Source organism: Rattus norvegicus, chromosome 14, assembly GCF_036323735.1.
Source record: "Rattus norvegicus strain BN/NHsdMcwi chromosome 14, GRCr8, whole genome shotgun sequence".
Lineage (NCBI taxonomy): Eukaryota > Metazoa > Chordata > Mammalia > Rodentia > Muridae > Rattus > Rattus norvegicus.
This window is the reverse complement of record NC_086032.1, coordinates 92,844,711-92,861,476: the sequence shown is the minus strand read 5'-3', so window position 1 is coordinate 92,861,476 and position 16,766 is coordinate 92,844,711.

Genomic DNA, 16,766 nt, shown 5'->3' with positions numbered 1-16,766 from the left:
GCAAAGGACACTGTGGTTAGGACAAAACGGCAACCAACAGATTGGGAAAAGATCTTTACCAATCCTACAACAGATAGAGGCCTTATTTCCAAAATATACAAAGAACTCAAGAAGTTAGACCGCAGGGAAACAAATAACCCTATTAAAAAATGGGGTTCAGAGCTAAACAAAGAATTCACAGCTGAGGAATGCCGAATGGCTGAGAAACACCTAAAGAAATGTTCAACATCTTTAGTCATAAGGGAAATGCAAATCAAAACAACCCTGAGATTTCACCTCACACCAGTGCGATTGGCTAAGATCAAAAACTCAGGTGACAGCAGATGCTGGCGAGGATGTGGAGAAAGAGGAACACTCCTCCATTGTTGGTGGGATTGCAGACTGGTAAAACCATTCTGGAAATCAGTCTGGACGTTCCTCAGAAAATTGGACATTGAACTGCCTGATGATCCAGCTATACCTCTCTTGGGCATATACCCAAAAGATGCCTCAACATATAAAAGAGACACGTGCTCCACTATGTTCATCGCAGCCTTATTTATAATAGCCAGAAGCTGGAAAGAACCCAGATGCCCTTCAACAGAGGAATGGATACAGAAAATGTGGTACATCTACACAATGGAATATTACTCAGCTATCAAAAACGAGTTTATGAAATTCGTAGGCAAATGGTTGGAACTGGAAAATATCATCCTGAGTGAGCTAACCCAATCACAGAAAGACATACATGGTATGCACTCATTGATAAGTGGCTATTAGCCCAAATGCTTGAATTACCCTAGATCCCTAGAACAAACGAAACTCAAGACGGATGATCAAAATGTGAATGCTTCACTCCTTCTTTAAATGAGGAAAAAGAATACCCTTGGCAGGGAAGGGAGAGGCAAAGATTAAAACAGAGACTGAAGGAACACCCATTCAGAGCCTGCCCCACATGTGGCCCATACATATACAGCCACCCAATTAGACAAGATGGATGAAGCAAAGAAGTGCAGACCGACAGGAGCCGGATGTAGATCGCTCCTGAGAGACACAGCCAGAATACAGCAAATATAGAGGCGAATGCCAGCAGCAAACCACTGAACTGAGAATAGGTCCCCTATTGAAGGAATCAGAGAAAGAACTGGAAGAGCTTGAAGGGGCTCGAGACCCCAAAAGTACAACAATGCCAAGCAACCAGAGCTTCCAGGGACTAAGCCACTACCTAAAGACTATACATGGACTGACCCTGGACTCTGACCCCATAGGTAGCAATGAATATCCTAGTAAGAGCACCAGTGGAAGGGGAAGCCCTGGGTCCTGCTAAGACTGAACCCACAGTGAACTAGTCTATGGGGGGAGGGCGGCAATGGGGGGAGGGTTGGGAGGGGAACACCCATAAGGAAGGGGAGGGGGGAGGGGGATGTTTGCCCGGAAACCGGGAAAGGGAATAACACTCGAAATGTATATAAGAAATACTCAAGTTAATAAAAAAAAAAAAAAAAAAAAGACAGTAAAAGAAGTATATCCAGTAGGCATAGATGAAAAGTTCACAAAAAATGTTCAAATGATCTTTTTTGGTAAAATATAATTTTATATATGATTTTTACACATATTACATACTGAACATTTGAATATACTATATGTATATATTTATATATGTAATGGGTATCTATAAATAATTATAAAGTTGAAAAAGAGTGATAAAAGGCAGACCCAAAATACTCCACCTTCGTGACTAGGCAGAAGTTCTAACCTTATTCCAACATTGTGAATGAATCCTTTCTGGAGGATGGCTCCAACATTGTGAATGAATCCTTTCTGGATGATGGCTCCAACATTGTGAATGAATCCTTTCTGGATGATGGCTCCAACATTGTGAATGAATCCTTTCTGGAGGATGGCTCCAACATTGTGAATGAATCCTTTCTGGAGGATGGCTCCAACCTTGCCGTCCTATGTTCTGTTCCATTCCTCTTCGGTGAGAGATCTCGGCATCAGATCATTCACTCCTATAGCCATAGTTTACAGAGAGGTAAGATGAAAGTGTGACGGGTTTCACTGGTCAAACAAGGTTTATTGGGTTATCCAAGAGTTAAAGGAAGTGATAATTGTAGTTAGGAGTAAGGATTCATTCTAGATGTCCAACAACTGATGAAATGATATTAAAAATGTGCACATGCAACAGAATTGCATTTAACTATAAAAGAAAACAACCTAAATTATGAAAGTTGTATGAAAATGGTTGAAACTGAATATTATTACATTGAACGAGGTAAAATAGGCTTCTAAATGTAAACATTACATGTTTTGGCTCATGTATGGATCCTCTCCGCTTACCTTTATATATTTATACTCAGTAAGAGTGAGGGTGTACAGCAGTCATTAACAAAAAAGAGGTCTAATGAGAGGGGGAAATAAGAGGCTTTAGGAGTGGAGGCATGATAAAGATAGAACTCATGTGATACAAAAAATGAAATATATCCAGTTACATACTGAGCATTTTGTGTGTGTGTGTGTGTGTGTGTGTGTGTGTGTGTGTGTGTGTTTGTGTAGCAACAGCAAAAATGTGCCTCAATCCTATGATCTGTTGGAACAAATTCAGGATATTACCTGATTTAGTTACCAGTTAGAATAATATAAAAATATTTTATTACTGAAAAGAGCACATGCTTCTGAGCCAGAAATCAAGCTGAAGTTAAGCTGGAAGCTCCTTCCACAGTGGGTATCCAACAGTGAGCCAAAAGGTATTTGCAGACAGCTGAAGAACTAGGATCAATTTTCTTACCCAGTTTTGTACCTTGTGTGATATTCTATTGCCTGAACATGCAAAGTGTGCCCAATTGTGTAGGCATGGGATATTAGCTATGTGAATATCCAGCAAGTTCCTGTGGTTTTTGACCATGCTACACAGAAAGGAATTCATACACAATACCATGGTACCACAAACCTCAAAACCCTGTGGTTCACGAGCTAATATAGAGTCTAGTGCAAAACCTACAAACACATGGCTGTTCTTTACTAATGAATTCCCTTCTAAACATCTTAGTTTATGCTGTCAGCCTTGGGTTTGAACTCACCATTACAGAGACAGTAATTGCACACAGTGCTGAAAGTAACTGGCTGCTGAACCATGAGCCCATAATTTCACCCCCATATCATCCCCCCTAAGTCTCAGGAAACACTGCAGAGGAGGAGAATGTTGTAAGAGTAAAAATGAACAGACAGCAGCTCTGATTATTTACAAAAGATTTTCACAAGAGTGGGTCATCAACACCCTTTGAGATAAAGGGGAGTGTCTCCTGGCCCTAAGTTTCCTGAGGCAATGAATGACGAAAATGTTAGAAGAAAATAGACCTGTGTCTAGTCTACAATGATTCTTTTTTTACAGCCCTAATTAACCTTAAGTTTCCCAACAAAAGGAGAGAAAACATGAGAGGGGGGAGATTGATTGATTATGAGAATGATGCAATTGTTTGATATACTCAGATAAGGAGGATAAGGGGTACAAATGTGTATTAGGGTGAATATGACCAAGACACATAGTATACATGCTTTAAATTATCACAATTCAAAGTTTAGTTAGAATTAATATGTGCCAAGAAAAAAACTAAATAAAATCTAATAAACAATCATAAAATGTTCTACAAGTGAAAGAATACAATTATCTAACCGTAACTGCTGATATGATGTAATATTTTTTGTCAGAATATCCATTTAGTAATTCCATAGCAATTTCCAACTAAATTGAGCATTCAGTCTTTGCTATGGCAGTGCCCCAAAGTTTCCTTAAGTCACTAAGACTGATTTGATAATAATTATCTTAAAACTTAATTTCAATACTAATTCCTCAAACATTTGATCCATTCTACATTTTGAAAAATGTTAACATTTACAATATAAACAGCCCCTTTAATTATGTTTGGATAAATCAGTGTTGTCTTTCAAAACCAAAGTCAATCCATCAACGTTCAACACCATTGGGCTCAATATTTGACTCTTAGATCTCAAAAGAAAGTTTGGCAGAACAAGAGGAATGCTGGGATTATTGCAAGATCTCACTTACCAGAGGAGTTGACGCAGAGTCTGAAAAGGAACTAGAGAGAAAGTAAGACAAATGTTCTTTGAATTCTGTCTACTACAATAGCTTCCATTCTCATATATATCTACGTATACTTGATGCAGAAACTTTATGAACCTAAACCTGTTTTAAAGATACAGGTGATAATAATATAGTTTAGAAGAAAATGTAGTACATCTACACAATGGAATACTACTCAGCTATCAAAAACAATGACTTTATGAAATTCATAGGCAAATGGATGGAACTGGAAAATATCATCTAGAGTGAGGTAACCCAATCACAGAAAAACACACATGGTATGCACTCATTGATAAATGGATATTAGCCCAAATACTCGAATTACCCAAGATGCACAGAACACATGAAACTCAAGAAGGATAACCAAAATACGGATGCTTCACTTCTTTAAAAGGGGAACAAGAATACTCTTAGGAGGGATAGGGAGGCAAAGTTTAGAACAAAGGCTGAAGGAACGCCCATTCAGAGCCTGTCCCACATGTGGCCCATACATATACAGCCGCCAAACTAGATAAGATGGATGAAGCAAAGAAGTGCAGGCTGACAGGAACCTGATGAAGATTTCTCCTGAGAGACACACCCAGAATATGGCAAATACATAGGCGAATGCCAGCAGCAAACCACTGAAATGAGAACGGGACTCCCATTGAAGGAATCAGAGAAAGGACTGAAAGAGCTGAAGGGCTCAAGACTCCATATGAGCTACAATGCCAACCAACCAGAGGTTCCAGGGTCTAAGCCACAACCCAGACTGTACATGGACTGACGCTGGGCTCCAAATTCATAGATAGCAATGAATAACCTAGTAGGGGCACCAGTGGAAGGGGAAGCCCTTGGTCCTGCCAAGGCTGGACCCCCAGTGAACAGGATTGTTGGGGGAAGGGCAGTAATGTGGGGAGGATGGAGAGGGGAAAACCCATATAGAGGGGCAGAGGGAGGGGTTAGGGAGATGTTGGCCTGGAAACCGGGAAAGGGACTAACATTTGAAATGTAAATAAGAATTTAATAAGAATTAAAAAAATAAAACACACACACACACACACACACACACGTATGAAGCACTTATATTAAAACTTCTTTCATTTAAAAAAAAGAAGTTGGTCTATTCAATGAAAAAGTTGTTTTCTCAGTTAACCAGCTTGATATCAAAGGCAGACTGTGTATTAATCTGCATTGCAAAGTTGTGCAGACTGTGGGTACATGTAGTTCAATTGCTAGTACATCTAGCATTATGCTTCTGTCTTAGTATTTTCATATCACTACATAAGACTCTGTAAAGGAACAAAGAATGAGTTACAAAATAGTTTTTTTTCATACTTGAACAACTTCTCCTATAGTTGTACTCATAAATATGCACTGGACTAATTACTACCTCCATTATTCTTAGTTATCAATGAAGCTTTCATAGTCGCAAGTCAAATTTATAAAATAAAGGTCTCCCAAATAGGAAGAAAAGAAGCATGCATGCAGCCCCCCATCTTTCTCTTCATATGTCTCTAGCATATGTGAGAATAAAGTCATTTCCACTTAACTCCTGAAAACTTCTACTTCTCACTGATTTAAAATGGAGTCTACATGTTCTACTAGCTAGCCAATCCTTTAGAAAACAACTTGCTGAGATGGTAAAGAATTTGTCCCACTGTGATCTTGAGTTGGAAAGGATAGGCTATATTAGCACTATTGTGCAACAGTCTTTGCAGGTAAGACTCAGTAAGCTATATACATCTTTCTAGACTCCCTTATCATGTGACCCTGTCCTTCTTCCCCTTACTTTAATCTAAAGTCATGAGTTCTGGTGTCACATATCATGTCTGTTTTAGCTTGTTTCTATTGGGTAAAATATTTTGATACACAAAATGAGCTCAGTTTTTAAACCAGGCCATGTGTCAGTTGATAAGTATGAACTGATACCTTGGCCAAGGATATGTCCCTTCCGTGTACAGAGGTTTAAGCTTGATAAAGAGCATCATAGTGGAAAATTCCTTGCAAGGGATTAGGTAAACTTGCAATACGTGTGAACGCTTTTGGGAGAAAATTTGCCATGTATTTGGCTCACGTTGAGTAGGGAACTATCAATCCCTTTAAACAAAACAGCAGAAACTAAATTATGCATGAGGAAATGCGTATTTTCATGTTGTATCAAAGTCAGATTTGTTTAGAAACAAAACCCTCACATGTCTATTTTGTTTACAATTTTAAGACATAGTGGAAGCACAATAAGACTTCCTGAATAAAATAATTTTGATACAAAATTCCTTTCTTTAAGCTTTATACTGGGCACAATAGCAAATGCCTATAAATTAGGATGCAGAAGAATGGCAAGCTTGGTACCAACAAAATAAGATACTGGCTCAAAATATAAACGAACAGAAAGGAATCACTATAAGAAAACAATAACAGAGTTACATATCCAATGATTAATAATGGTTCTAAGAAGGATGTGAGCCTGGTGGGTTTCTCATGGTGGCATTGAAATGCTCCATATATGTAATGTCTGAAGCGTATCCTTTAAACGGTTATCTTCTTGTAACCAAAATTTCAAGAGGCTTTAAATGAGAACTCCTTGGGTTGCTTTACTATTTAGATACCACTTTTGAGAGCTATTTATGGATTAAATGAGGAAAAGTGAAAAACAAGGAAGACAGAGACACTGAACATCACTAAAATTAATTAATTAATTAATTAAGTGGTGGTTTTGATGCCTTCTCTGTATTGGACATGCTCTGGATGTGTCTCTCAGGAGAGATCTATATCTGGTCCCTTTCAGCATGCATTCTTTTAGCTTCATCAATCTTACCTAGTTTTGGTGGCTGTATATATATTTGGGCCACATTTGGGGCAGGCTCTGAATGGCCATTCCTTGAGTCGCTGCTCTAAACTTTGCTTCCATATCCCCTCCTATGGATATTTTTCCCCTTTTAAGAAGAAGTGGGAACATCCGCATTTTGGAGTTTTCCTGTGTTTAGCTGTTCCCCAGGGAGGCCTTTAACAGGGATCTGTTGCCCTGTGTGCAGCAGAACTTCAGGTAGGCTTTCAGACTCTTGGGTTAGTTTTGCTTCATGCAGGGGAGCCTACTGGAGGTATCTACACTCTGGTGTCAGTTGCCCAGTTGCTGTGCATGCAGTGGAGCCCCTGGGAGACCTTCAGGCTGTGGTGTCAGTTGCACTGTGTACAGCAGAACTGTTGGATTCCTTCAGGCTGTGACTTCTTCAGGGGAGGAGACAAGCTGGTGATCCGCCCCAGCTGAAGGTACCAGCCACAATGGGTATGGAATTTGGGGAACGGGGGTTCTGGAGTTTTATGGGCTCAGAGTCCACTGGACTCTCAGGGTCTGTGGGCCTTCAGAAGCATCCATTATCAGTTGCCCTGTATGCAGTGGAACTCCTGCAATGCCTTCAGGCTGTGGTGTCTTCAGGGGAGCAGACAAGTTGGAGAAATGTCCCAGCAGAAGGTACCAGCTGCAAGGTCAGATTTTCTATTCAATTGCAAACATATTTCCCCATGACTTTAAGACCGAAGTACCAAAAAAATGCAATAATAAGAGAACTGTTCAGAAGTAGTTAATACCAAGGGAAATTTGGGCACCTTTGTCCTTGACGTATTCAACTTTGGGGTTGTTATCTAGCTATAGTGGAACAACATTCGAAGTAGACTTGGCATTAACATGTATTTAGATTCCATAATTATGAAGTATTTTTAAAAAATATTGCATTTCAATATTTATTTTATATAAATTTTTGCATTATTCAGAGGCTCAATGGTTTGTGTATTTTCATGTTATATCATCTTGCATGTCAGGACACATATCTGCTTAAATTTGCTTTGTGATAGGCAGGGAACATTTGTGACCCTAGAGTCAAACTGTTTTAAGAGACCCTGATTAACTTTACTGTGTACTGCATCAGTGAATAAGAATATCATAAACCTCTTCTCAAAATAATAAAAAGCAAATGCTTAGCACATTTAGAATTTCTGAAATAGGATCTAGAATTGAGCAATTATTAGTATTGCTGGTTTTTAGTCTTGTGACTCGTCAGCATATTAACCATTCTGCTTATAAACATCCATGCATTTGCAAACAATAGGAAAAAGGATGAGCCTCAGTGGTTGCTACTGAATTGAAGTCTAGAGAGGTAAGTGAAGCTACAGGGGTAGCAAACGTCAATTAGCTTATTCAGTTTCATGTTTCTTCACTTGCTTTTCTTTTACATTGGAATCAGGAACCATGTATTTTACTTATTCTTTTAGAATTTCACATACGTCGTATGCATTGCAATTTGATCCAGTCTCTTTGCCTCACCAACTTTTTCTTCCCAGGTCCTTCAAGACACTATCACCACATCTCACTCTCAACTTGATGAACTCTTTATTTGAAATATCAATTAGTCAATTTAGAACTACTGGTTTACTCATCTGCTTATTTTTGTTAATGTTATTATCAGGCAAAAAATTTGAACACTATCTTCTCTATATTCTTTTAAACAAAAATGACTTATTATTCTTGTTTCAAAGCTAGATATTACATATAACATAGCAAAAACTATCTTGACATGTGAAATAATGTCAAAATAACAACAACAGACCCTTTACTTATAATGACTGCCTCAGCTGATAAGACAGTATATGCAGACAATGTCCAAAGGGGTTATATGGGACAATCCAGGGAGCTATATATTTTCATCCCAGGCTACATGGCATCTCAATTTTATGATTATGAGATGTGTTTCACAGCATTCTTTCTACTCTGCAAATATACATTCTCATTTGCAAAAGAATAATAATATCTGTTTTGTCTATCCTTTTGTTATTTTCTGATAGAAACAAATATTGATCAAGTAGCTATCATGTCTTACCTTTCAGAATCCGTATTTTGACAGAGAGGATGTCAGAATGGCTAGTCACTTGTTCAAAACCTCTGAATTAATGACCGTGAGGCATTCTAGTGAGTAAAAGCTTGTCAGAAGCACATGGTTCTAAAATGAATCTAGTAGGATGGGACCCCCACTACAGACAAGATCACTAACTCCTTGTTAGCTATGAGGAGGCCAAGAGTCCACAGTAGCATGAAACAATTTGGAAAAAAAGTTGAAAAAAAAAAGAAAACAGAGAAGCAGAACAAAAGAGAGTAGAAGCTCATGCCTGATAAGAGACATTCATTACATTGCGGGAAGGCAGCCAACTGATGGATGTACAGTACTGCACAGTGAGACCAGAGAGAATAAACAGAAATGCCAGTGAAAGTCTGCACAAGAGCACTGCAGATCAGGGCACAGAGAAAGAAGGCTTTGATTGAGATATTTCAAATACACTAATTATGAACTAAGGTACTAAAAATGCATGTGATTTCAGCTCTGAGGCAACAGCTGAATTTTTATTTCTAGAAGCAGTATTTGACTACTCATCACAGTATGATTGGGACAATATAACTTTATTGTGTAAATGATTTTTTTGCCAACAATGTGAAAACTGAATATCAGAGCTTGCTTATCGGGAAAATGAAACTCATTTGCTGCATTGGTTAGACTCTCTTAGTTTTTTTAGCATTTAGAAACAAATCAGATAAAAACTAATTTTGTTATGTTTTGCCAAAAATATTATTAGTCGGGAATATAGCTCTCACAAAAGTGAACATTTTGATAATGGCTATATAGGCATAATGCACTGTTTAAATTCAGTTCCTTTTTGTGTGAAAATATGAACAAAACATAGGTCTATATATCAAACTCAGAGAGATGCTAGAACCCACAGTTATTATATCGATTTATATTTTAAGGTTTTTATATTTATTTATAACTAGCTTAGCTCTAACATATGCATGTTTATAAAAATGTGTATATAGCTGTATATACTACTTATACTGATGTCCCCATCAAATATTGATCAAATATCAATATTGATAAAACCAAGTTTTATCAAACAAAATAAACATGTCTCTGAAAAATCCTTTGGAATGAGAATCTAAATACTTCTTTGCTACAAATTGCAATTAGTTATCTTTAAACTAATTTAGATAGTGAGCTCACTTCCAAACAACACTCCATTCTCCTTAGATTCTATATTAATAAACAGAAAACATTGTCAGTGTTCCAATAGAAGGAATATTAAAAATTACCCCATAACGACTATTTCTTTTCATAACAGGTATTTTAGATCACACTATTGTTTAGGTATTTCTATGTCTATGATGCATTAAAAAATTGCAGTTATGAATACGAAAGTAAAGAGATTGTTCAGCAGTTGATGCTCTTGCCAAGGACTTAGCTTTGGTACCCAGCACCCACATTATATCTCACGATTATTTATAATTCCAGTTTTGTGGGTGCCAGCAACATCATTGCTACATATGTAGTATAAAATTCAAGTATAAATTTAATTTATTAAATTAAAATATAAAATCACATTTTACAGGTTTGTTGTTTATTTATTACTATGAAATAGGAATATGTAACATGCAATCTATATTACATGGCTAGCTCTACACATATATTCATGTAACATAATTTTATAGGACAAATCTAAATTACAGTTTTTCTCTTTGAAAAATAAATTGGTCTGTCTTTGGTCTTATTGCTTTTTGAAACATTCTGACTTGGCCACATTCTAAAGATTTGTCATAAATGAACAAACAAATACCAAACCAACCAAACAAACACAAACAAAACAGTACACAGGGTATCATGAATATTCTCAACAGCTGATTATTAAGAAATGATGGTTTTTTACAAACTATGATTTTAAGAAAACTTTTGGTATTATATTTGGAAGCCGAAGAATCATTGCATTTCCACATAGTCTCAAATATTTGTTCATAAATGGTATAATACTCAGAACAGGACTGTAAGTTTACACTGCCCTTGTATGGAAAGATGGTAATCTTGGTACAAGGAAATGATCTTCAGTGTGAACCCCTGCATTGTTGTGGAAGTTGACCATCTATGAGTAGGACTGTGAAGGAAGACTTTAGAAGCTGAGGGCAAACTTGGAACTATTATTCACAGCCAGCATACCATGGTACATTTACAATATTTCTATAAGGCATACCTATAGCAACGTTGAGCAATGAACCATGCCAAGGAACTTGGTAAAGTTGAGTGGGTTCAGAGACTGTGATACTCATCTGAGGATAGTAGACATCTCCCTGCTCCCTACCAGATTCCTAGCCTGTAATATGTAACCACACTCCCAACACAGGGACATGACGAATGTTTACATAGCATAGAATAGAATTCTCCATGCTAATGAGGTACCTAAATGGACCCTGAGGATTGAGTCAATAAACTTCACTTCCTGGACATTCCTTCCTGCAAAATGTATTTAATCTCTGGTTCACCCTGAGGAAGTCGTATGTCTCCATTTTCCACGATGAACAATCACTAAACAGTTGAACCAAGAACTGTTTCTCTCACCAAGAATCATGCGGAGCATGGAGGAAGCCTTCATACATACAGCCATGCCATCTAAGTCTCCAAGAGAAGGCCCCTCTGTGCTCTTGAACAATTACCTCTAATATAAGGACAATCGCCAATGAGCCCTTCACTCCCAAACTGGACCAATCTTATCAGGCTCTAGGTCTCCTCCATTCAGGTCCCTCTCCATTCCTGACTACTTGAGATTTTCAGCAGGGTCTAAGTGTCCAGGCATCAGGGAACCCCAGCTTTGACCTCAGTCTACATTGTTTCTCCTGCAGCCTGAGGTTCAAATATTAGACCGAGTATTCTCACGCCTTGTGAACTGTGTCAGATCTTCTCACAAGCTCAGCATCCAAAAGCAGTGTAGGGTAAAATCTAGAGTTCTGAGTTTCATCTTCCAGGCAGAGGTCCCACACCCCTGGACAGAGGCAGAAATCAAAACCACATACCAAGTCTGATATTATTGACAGATTTTAAATGGTCTCCCTTACTCTTCAGAGCTTCATTCTGAGCTGTTTCCATAATGCTTCCCCAAATATAGTACAAAATTAGAAACTGGCCAGTTATAAAATAAATAAAGTATAGTTAGATATGTGACAATATTTAAACTCAAGACTATATTTTGACATCTTACAGCCACTAAGTATGATTAATAATAGTAAGAAAAAAATACAAAAAAATCATGGAAACAAGAGATAATATGGAGACCAGCTTCTATAAGCCAAGAAATATAGCCTCCAAAGAAGCAATCCAGAACAGTGTCCACCTCTCATTTTCAACTCCTTATTTCTAGATTTGTAATACAAAAATTGTTCTCCTTAATCTTTTGCATCTGTAGTGTTTCATTGTAGCAGCTCTATTGAAATAGAAAAGAATGGGTACAGAGAAACGAAGTCCTGCTGCAACAATAACCTAAAACAAGAATTTACATCTGGTAATGAGAAAAAGCTGTTTAAGTTTTAACTTGCATATTTAGAATTGTCTAGATTGTCTTCATAACCTTATCAGAGAAGTCAAAACTAATAAGGACTTAAGAAGGAAAGGGGATTGGAGATGTCTTCTGCTATTGTACTGACATACCCATCTGCTATGATTTTGGCTTCAGAAGGTCAGCTAGAAATTTATAAATATTTTTATATGACATGCCACAGGTAGAAAAAGCTTACCTTGAATTTCAGATGATAATTTATAATTTCTAGTAACCTGAGACTAAATAGCCCAGGAATCTAGGTTAAGATCAAATACTACTGTCCTCAAAAATAAATAAACAATAGGTAGTAATGAAATGATTCCTAATAACATTTTTCTGTACTCATATATTAGTGCCTTGCTCAGTCATCAGCAGAGAACTTTCTTCCTACAAAAATGGGGACAAATACTGAGACACACAGGCAGATACTCTCCAGATAGTCAGAGACCGTGGAATACCCTCAGACCCAAGTGGGATTTCAGTAACTAATCCCTCCCTCAGGGCTCAAGAAACCATCAAGAAGAAGAGTGAAAAAGAGTCTGGACATCAGAGAAAATAGAATATGCCAAGAAAATTAGGCCATATAAATCAAAATTATCAAAGCTTATATGAACTTACAAAGACTGAATAAGCATGCACAGGAATATACCTGAACCAGGTCCTCTGAATATAAATTGTGGCTTCCAATTCAGTGTTTTTATGAGATTTCCAAGTGTATGAATAAGTGGATATCTGTTTCTTCTGCCTTCTTTTGTGATATTTTCCTTTTGCTGTTTGTTTTGTCCAACTCTGATGTGTTAGTTTTTGTTTTATCACATTATATTATATTAATTATATTATATTATTTTACATTATCATCTCTTAGAAGTCAGGTTGTTTTCTAATGAGAAATAGAAATGAACTGAATCTAAATGGGAGGGGAACTGGAAAGGAGCTTGGAGGAAAGAAGGGGGGTTCAGAATTTAAAATAAAAGAAAAAAATAATTCAGAATCAACTAAAATGGGATTAATAAAATTTTGCACTGTGAGGATGTGAGCCTTGAAAGTACAACATGAAATCTTATAGTTTGTTATATTCTGCCACTCTGAGATTTAAGTGCTAGAACCTTAGGAGTCTAGTTCTTTACCAAAGCAAATACTGGATAATTCAAAACAATAGAAAGCCAAGATTTGGATTAAAAATCACATCTCATGATGACAGAGGAATTTAAGGACATAAATAACTCCCTTAAAGAAATATAGGAAAACAAGGGTAAACAAGTAGAAGCCATTAAATAGGAAACACAAAAATTCATTAAAGAGTTACAGGAAAACAGCCAAATTCGTGAAGCAATTGAACAAAACAATCAAGGAATTAAAAATTGAAATAGAAACAATAAAAAAAAAACACAAGAAATAGCCAAATTCTGGGCTGAAATCAACAAAGTAGAAAAAAAAATACTCATAATCAATAAAACCAGGAGCTGTTTTTTTTTTCTTGTTGAAAAAAATCAACAAGATAGATAAACCGTTGTGACAAGAACTGCAAGTCTCTGCAGAAAGAAATTGAACATCCTAGGAGATGGAAAGACCACCCATGCTCATAGGTTGGCAGAATTAATACTGTACAAATGGCCATCTGGCCTAAAGCAATCTATCAATCCAATGCAATCCTCATCAGAATTCCTACTCAATTCTTTATATGGTTAGAAAGAATAATTTGCAAATTCATTTGGAATAACAAAAAACATAGGATATTGAAAACTATACTCAACAATAAAATAATTTCTGGGGGAATCATCTTTCCTTACCTCAAGTTGTATTATAGATCAATAGTGATAAAAACTGTATGTTACAGGTACAGAGACAGTAGTTATATTAATGGAATAGAAAGGAAGACTCAGAACTGAACCCACATACCTATGATCACTTGATCTTTGACAAAGATCTAAAACCATCCAGTGGAAAAAGGTTGCATTTTCAAGGAATGTTGCCGGTTCAACTGGTAGTCAGCATGTAGAGGAATGCAAATCGAATCATTCTTATTGTCCTGTACAAAGCTCAAGTCCAAGTGGATAAGGATCTCCACATAAAATCAGATACACTCAAACTATTAGAAGAAAAAGTGGGAAAGAGCGTCAAACACATGATCTCTGGGGAACATTTCCTGAACCAAAGGCTTATGCTTAAGATCAAGAATCGACAAATGGAACTTATAAATCTGCAAAACTTCTACAATGTAAAGGACACTGTCATTAGGACAAAACAGCAACCAACAGATTGGACAAAGATCTTTACAAATTGTACATCCAGTAGAGGGCTAATATCAAATATTTATAAAGAACTCAAGAAGTTAAATTCCAGAATCAAATAATTCTCTTAAAAAATGGGCTCACAAAGAAGGATGACCAAAGTGCAGACATTTCGGTCTTTCTTAGAAGAGGGAACCAAAATATTCATAGGAGGAAATACAAAGTTTGGAGCTCAGACTGAAGGAAAGGCCATCTATAGACAGTCTCACCTGGGGATCCAGCCCCTGAACCTACAGCCACCAAACCCAGACAATATTATTGATTCAAAGAAGTGTATACTGACAGGAGCCTGATATAACTGCCCCCTAAGAGGCTCTGCCAGAACATGACATGTGCAGAGGAGAATGCTTGCTGTCAACCATTTACGTGAGAAAGGGGTCCCCATTGGAGGAGGTAGAGAAAGGATTGAAGGAGCTGGAGGGGTTTGCAACTCCATTAGAACAACAATTCTAACCAACCAAAGCTCCCAGGAACTAAACCACCATCCAAAGAGCACGCATGGACAGACCCATGGATCCAGCTGCATATGTAGCAGTGGATGCCCTTGTTGGGAACCAATGGGAGGAGAAGCCCTTGGTCTTGCCCAGGTTCTACCCCCCCCAGTGTAGTGCAGCGGAATGTCAGAGCCAGGAGGCCAGAGCAAACCCTTGTAGAAGTAGGCAAAGGGAGGATGGGAGAGGGGGTTTATGAATGGGAAATCCAGAAAGTGGATAACGTTTGAAATGTAGATAAAAAATATGCCCCACAAAAAAGAACAGTAGTGGGGCAAAAAAAGAAAGAAAGAAAAGAAAAGAAACAAAGAAGAAAATCTCCCATCATATAACAGAAAGGTTTAGGCAAAATAGGAATTAAAGTTTGAAAATAGAAGCTAATGGTTGCAAAAATAATCACAATGCACTTTATATATGTGTTGAAGAGTAAAAATACCAAAAAAATGCAAATATTTAAAAATTATACAGAACTTATTTGTTAAACTATAAGATCATATTTGCAGTCAGGGATACAGTGAAAGTTTACAATATTGACATCCAAAATAAATCATTCAGAGTTTATCTGAATCTTTTTGTGAAATTTTTTTTGCACACACAAGACCTCAACCCTGTATCCTTCTTTTGTACAGAACTTCCTGAACCATTTTAATGGATACTCAAGGGTCTTGAAGAATTCCTCAGCATACAGGGTTTCCTTTAGCCCTGCATAGACTGTAGTATTCTTTAAGTACCATACAATAAGAAGAAAATTATATTCAGAACTACTAAATTATTTTTCTTTTGCCATGACTCAGAGCTGAAATAGCTTAATAGAGATGGAAATGTGATGGCTTATAGTCTTAGGGGAAAGTTCCTCATGATGGGGAAATTATGGCAGCAGAATGATAATTTGCATTCACAGACTAGAAGTACAGAGAAAGCAGGAAGTTGGGTAAAGCAAGAAAACCACGGGCTTCATCATCTGTGTTCTATTTCTCCAGACAAGCTCAGACAATTATAGTTTCTACAGGTTTCCAGAATAATGTAACCTTTTGGGAATGAAGTGTTTTAACATAGGATTCCACAATAAGCATCTTACATTCAACACATAATAACAGGGCAACTGGGTATAACATGTATTAACAGAATCAGGCTATCAAACTACAATATGTCTTAAAGGGAGCTATGTAAAATTATTTTATCTATATCTCAATAAAGACAAGAATATGGAACTTCCCTTCAGAAAAAAATGGAGGATAGTAAACAATAGTCCATTATCTAAAACATTAACCCAGCGCGCACACACACACACACACACACACACACACACACACACACACACACTATTTCTATATTTAGTGAAAATGTGTTTAAAAGTAAATAAATATGAAAAACTCAAACTTAGAAAATTTACTCTGAGTAAACAGTAACATTATTATTATATTGAATAATAATTGGATATGAACGAATGTAATACTTAAAATCAATGCAATAAATAAGGCAAGGAAATAAGAAGTTATAAAGTTTCTAGGTTGCATGGAACCA